The following is a 6,611-nucleotide window of genomic DNA, read 5'->3' on the forward strand; positions in this document are numbered from 1 at the left end:
GCCCACTGAATTTGGCCATTTCATCCTGCTTGTCAACTCTTCACAGTGCCTGTCTATATACAACACTGCTGAAAGATACTCATTCTATCTAGGGCCATGAATGTCTACACTAAACCTCCACAAGGTAAACATTACCACCATTCTATCATGGACCTAACATGCCCAAAACTACACAGCCACCAGTTAATCATGAGCAAATTAAAGATTTTTTCAAAACCATACATTTTTTTTACTCTAGTGATTGAATTTGAAGGCATCCTTGGGGAAAGGAACACAAGCCACTTTTACCACCACATATGCCACAGAAAATAGGACAGGAGGAATCAGCTCAGACTGAAACAGCTGAGAAGACAGAGCAATGCATTTTGTCTTCTACAGCTATAAAGCTGATGACTTTTTAATGTCACTGACGACTTGTCCCTTTGCGTAGCCAACACTTGGCAAAGCAACTCCACTCAGAAGTAACCAGTGATTCATCCATTTCATATGGGCTAAGGATGCTTGTCTTGCCACCACCACTTGTGAGTGTGGCCTAGTTTGGTGTTACATGGTAAGGAAGTGTGGTAACTTCCATGGTCTGGGTCTAGTGTAGAGGGTGTCTTTGACATTCACTTCCAGTGTGTAAAAGCCTTGCAAGAATTCATTTATTTATTTATTTTTTTTCAGTGTACTTCCTCATTTAAAGGCATCCTTGAAAAAGAGTCCCAAAGATGGATGGAGGGAAAATGAGAGTGAGGAAGATGCCCTACGTGTTATGCATTGTACACATGCGGGGGTGTTCACTGTTTTGGACAAACTGATGAGTGTGGGGATACTCAGGTTATGCAAATGAATGGATTAAGATGGTTACGTTAATTGTGTACTTTCTGATGTCACAGTGTTACTGTAAAACATTCCTTTAGACTGGCCTCCAAGACCAGAAGTTTAAGCCGAGTACCCGGTACCTGTAATCAGCAGTGTCTTATATAAAGTAGCGTGGCATGGGTCACAACCAAGACACAGCACAAGCATAAGTGAATCACAGGGTAATGACTGTGTGAAGGGACCATGGAGGCTGTTTATGTGCTGGGGTAAGACAGGCTGGTGTTAACCCTCAAGCTTTTCCGAGAAGTATTGAGGAGGTGATCAAGCCTTTCCCTGGATGACACTTGTATATGTGACTGCAAAGGCAAAATGTTGGATCATCTGTGACACAAGGCAGTAGCATAAGAACTCAGAATCAAGGAAATGGGATGACATGAAATTTTCCATACTGTACAGGGGCAGTTCTGGGACATAGGACAGCTCTTGAATCTGTACTGGTCTCTATCTCTCTTATAATCACATTCACCCCCTAACCCCCCTTTGGACAGCTACCAACACATCTAACTCCATCTCAATGGGTGAAAATAAGACAATGTGGGAAAGGTCCAAGATGGGTAAAATGTCCAGGTAAGAAATAGGACAATAGGCAAAAATGTGTTCATGTGGAAAATACAGTACACCCTGCGGGTAAATATAGGCTTATGTGAGGAAATAGACTCATGGGTAAAAACTAGGCTATGTGAGGAATAAGTGTCTCCCTCTGGACACACATTGGAGATAAGTTTCGTACCCTCTCCTTAGTTCTCTGTGTTCATTCCTCCCATCACCACTTATAATGCCCATGTGGTGTCAAAAGCAGCTCAAAGCCTCTTTTTCAGGGGTGCCTCCAAATGACGAGTGGAGAGTTAAAATGACGACAAATAACAATGATGAACTCCACCTTCCTTTGCAAAACAAAGATGAACAACAAACTCCCTCTATACCACATTTTTCAAACCCACCCATCATTCTGTCTAAGGTTAATTACATATAAACTCTTCAACTCTCTATCTGAATTCTTCAACTAAACTCTTCAACTGTCTCCCACTGCACTTCATACCACATTTCTCAAACCTATCCAGCACTCATCTTGGCTAATATTACAGTATATCAAAACTCTTCATCTGTTTCCCATCTCAATGCAATTCTGAAACCTATCCACCATCCTATCTCACCCCATTTTTGTGTCTAAACTCTATACCACACTTTGCAAAACTGTCCGTCATTCTATCTCAACTCATTTATAACTGTCCATCATTCTATCTCAACCCATTTATAACTGCCCATCACTATCTCAACCCATTTATAACTGCCCATCACTATCTCAACCCATTTATAACTGTCCATCATTCTATCTCAACCCATTTATAACTGTCCATCATTCTATCTCAACTCATTTATAACTGTCCATCATTCTATCTCATCATTTATCACTGTTTATCACTCTATCTCAATCTATTTACATCTAAGACTCTCCTTACACCAAAATTCTGATGCCTGTCCATCTTATACCATGTATTCCTAGCTTCGCAACTACCAGGTTAAACATCTCCAAACACAAGTCACCAACATGTTTTCCACTATCTATCTATCTATAGGCCAACGTCCTAATCCAGCAAAGGGTGGCTGCAGACAAAACGCCTCAAAGTCTGTCCCCCACCATTTGACTGCCCTCCCCCCTCCCTCATATATGTATTACACGTTAGGCAAAATTTGATCCACGGTCTCTCTCTCCCTCTCAAACAAACCACCACCCTATCCTGCATAAATGAGGATGGACTGCAGGAGAAGGGCAACTTAAGCAAGCAAGCTACCACAAAAACAACCTATAATCATAAAAGTAATCTCACGTCCAAGTCAAGGTAAGTCAGCCTTAAGGTAACCCATGTAAAATATGAAATGCTCTACTCTGCACTTAACATTACTAACCTATCACCTTATCATGTTATCCTGGAGACTTTATATAACTCTACGATCACTGTATTAACTCTTTCTTTAGCAGCTTGAACTGTTAATTGCACACTAGATTCTATACTTTTTGTAACAGATAAAGTATTCTCAAATGGCGTGATGAAGAGAGTAATACGGAAAATATCCTAAAGAATGAGTTAATACATACATACTAATAAAAAGAAGTAAGTTTTAACTCACCATAATGCTGTAGTGTTCCTTCAAAGACTTATCGGTATATGCAGCAAACTTGCCATTACGAAAGTTTAACAAGCATATGAGATGGATTATTAAGATGAATCAACACAAACTTGAAAAGATAATCTGTCAGCATCAACAATTTATCATTAATTATTTCTTAACTATGTGCAATACAGTACTGGTATAAGAGAGGGACTCCTGTGCAATACAGTACTGGTGTAAGAAAGGGACTCCTTCATGTGGTGGCCCTGATATAACCGGGTGCCAATGCTGCCCGGTTGTACAAATGTCCCTCTACTCCCTTTCTATTACCTAACAGGAGGATGGTGGAAATCCCGGTGGACTGCGAGAGGATAACTTCAGCCTGCAGCACACAGGTTCACATCCAGATATGCCTGGGGCCACAACAACAAACACAGCAACAATATGAGTGCAATACAGTACTATATCATTAAAGTTATAGTTATTTAAGTGTTGATTCATCCTTTACAAGTCAACTATGTGAGAAATTTATAAGTAGATCTCAGCCTATTGTTCCAACTGCCTCTGCGAAGAATCCAGCCACGCACTGATGGCCAAGCAGGGGCGCATGTCACGATGCCACGACCAGATTCAAAGTGGGTGCACGTCCAAAGGTAGTATTTGAGCCTGAGAGTCACCATAACCTGTAAACATAAAACACTAACATCAGTCACCCCCTTCATTATCCTCATCATTATAATCAAGACCTTCTTTTTCCATTCTGGACAAAATATATTGGGTCCATGAAATAACAAAAGGAGATAGCATGACATAAGAAAAATTATTAACATATCAACACCACAACCACCATCATTTTTATCCTAATCTAACCCTAACTGATTCATCTCCCTAACATTATGTTCCCACTACATGCAAGGGACAAGTAAACTAGAAAAAGAAAATATCATCATCATACTCATTTATAATCATCATCATCATTATCTATCTTCACCAATGCACCATCATCATCACCTAACATCATCATGTATCATCAACCATCGTTACCGTATCTTTACCTATGACCCAACTTTTACATCTGTAGCTTCAATACCATGACCACCACCACCATCATCCTATCCTAACTTTTACATCATCATCATCCTAAACATCTCATCCCACCTATATCCTAATTTTTACATCATAATCATCATCATCAACATCCCCCCCTCTCCTCCCACTAAGAATGGTATCAGGCTGTGCCCAGAAAACAAGGGAAACTATCAAGCATCCTATGAAATGGGCCAGACACTTATTTTTTCACAATTCAAGCCCCAAGAATCCTGGATCCTCCTAATTATCTGCACAAAGCTGGAGAGAGATGCCTCCTCATGCAAAACACCCCTCAACTCCCCTATCCCCCAAAAGGATGAGGATAGACTGCAGCATGAGGGTAATTTCATCTACAGTCAATTGAGTTCGTGTTTCAGATAAGCCTGAGGTTGCAACTACTACTGCTGTTCCTACTACTACTACTACTATAAATTAGTAATAATAATAATAATAATCATAATCATCATGAGTACAATACACCTGTTCTTCACATTACATGCCTGATAGTCAACTGGTCCACTATCAAACCCAAGGAATCACATCTCACTACATTACTCTTATTCTGGTTACATAAACATCCCTCCTCTCCCTCCCTGTCCCCAAATGCAGGACGGTGTACTGCACAAGAAGGGCAACTTTAACCTGCGGTCCACTGGGTTCACATTCAGATAAGCCATGAACAACAAGAAATACAAATATACTGGTATTTTTTTTTAGCTGTGGTTTCTTGATGAATAAATCATCTATCACAAGCCGGAATTAAATAAGAAATTCTGTATTCCCCACCAAAATGATGATGAGTTTTTAACATTTATGGTGCTGTATCTTCACTCTGGGCATAGTACTCGTATACCACTCTGACATTAGCAGTAATAAAATGTCATGGAGGTATTTCACAGCTAAAAGGATAATGTGCACTGAACTGCAATAAATTCTTCATCATCATCTTGTAAGAAATAAAACTGACTCCCTTCTTACCAATATGTGTTCCATCCTCAGGCTGACAGCTTGTATGGGTCCAATGAAGACATTAAGATACTGTATTCCATTCATCTATAAACAGCACCATGGACTGCATCTCAAAGGACCATGCACTCCACTGCCCTGTAAAATAAATAACAAAATAAATAATTATGTTCATCATCGTTTTCCTAACCTAACTTTCCACTACATTCATAAGGTGGGTTTTGTGAAGCTCCGAATACAGTAAAGTATTACGGCTATGAACCTGGTACAGTAGACTGCTTGTTGTCACCCTTCTGCAGTTCATACCATACAATTCTCCTTACGAATAAAAACTGTGAGCCAAGTTCCAATAAAGAAATGTAAAAGCTAAAGTTTTGCTGCCAATGAGAGATTAAGAATTATGGAGGACACTATCAAAGCTAACCTAACCAAAATAAGGTATATCCTTCAAAGGTTAGATTCAAAGACCTAACCACTGCATCTTTCAAATCTAACCTTAGCATCCTTCAGACCTAACTTTGGCATCTTTGGACCTAATCCTTGCATTGTCAACTTAACCTTGCCATCCTTGGGCATCTTAAAATGATCGTGTCTTGTTTTTTTTTTTTTTTTTTTTTTTTTTTTTTTTTAAGAACAATATTTGCATACCTCTGGCCTTTGCGTCTTTCTTCATGCCAGAAAATGTTTAAAATCCTGTACAACAAATAAATAAAAATTACAAAAATAAAGTGTTTGCTAAACAGGTTAACTGCCGGATATAATTCTCTTTCCAAAAATCAAATGCAGGGTAAGACTGCGGAGAAAAATCCTGTGTCCAGAACTAACACTCACCATCTACGAACTTGACTCCTGACCCAATACTACGTTAATGACAAACCAACATGAATTCAACCCTCCATGCCAGGCTCAGAACCTGCTTGTAAATTTAATGCAGTGTGGCCACCCTAACATCAGCACACTTGTTACATTATTTAAAATTACCTTGCCACTGCCATGTCATCCTTATGTGATAAAAAAAAAAAAAAAAAAAAAAAAAAAAAAAAAAAAACTACACAGACTTTACATATTTATATATTTACACAAGTTTATGAAAGAAAGCATATAGAAGCAACTGCACATAATGCAAATATAAAAATATAAATAAAAATAACATTAAATCATCCTATGGTGTACATAACGCTGATATAAAGTAAAAAATAAATCATGATGAGGCTAATCAAACCTGTAAAATAACAGCTACCCACATTTCAAAGACAATTAGGACCTAAATAACCTACGTATGGGGTGAAACATAGTTATAAGACAGAACATACCTAGGTCATGCAACTAAAAATTTACTGCATCATGAAAGAGGTATACTGCAGAATTATATATGAGTTATGATTATGATACAAGAAGGAGGTCTCTTGCAGAATTATATATGAATTATGATTATTGTACGGTGCAGGAAGGATGTCTATCTATCTATCTATTGCCAGACGCCATAATCCCATAAAGGGTGGCCATTTGACTTTGAGTTATTTGTTTTACGAGGAGGGGCACTAACCCTCCACCAACCCACTTGCTGACACGTAGGGAGC

The sequence above is a fragment of the Coenobita brevimanus genome, chromosome 41, assembly GCF_032717465.1.
Source record: "Coenobita brevimanus isolate Jiangsu-jjx chromosome 41, ASM3271746v2, whole genome shotgun sequence".
Taxonomy (NCBI): domain Eukaryota; kingdom Metazoa; phylum Arthropoda; class Malacostraca; order Decapoda; family Coenobitidae; genus Coenobita; species Coenobita brevimanus.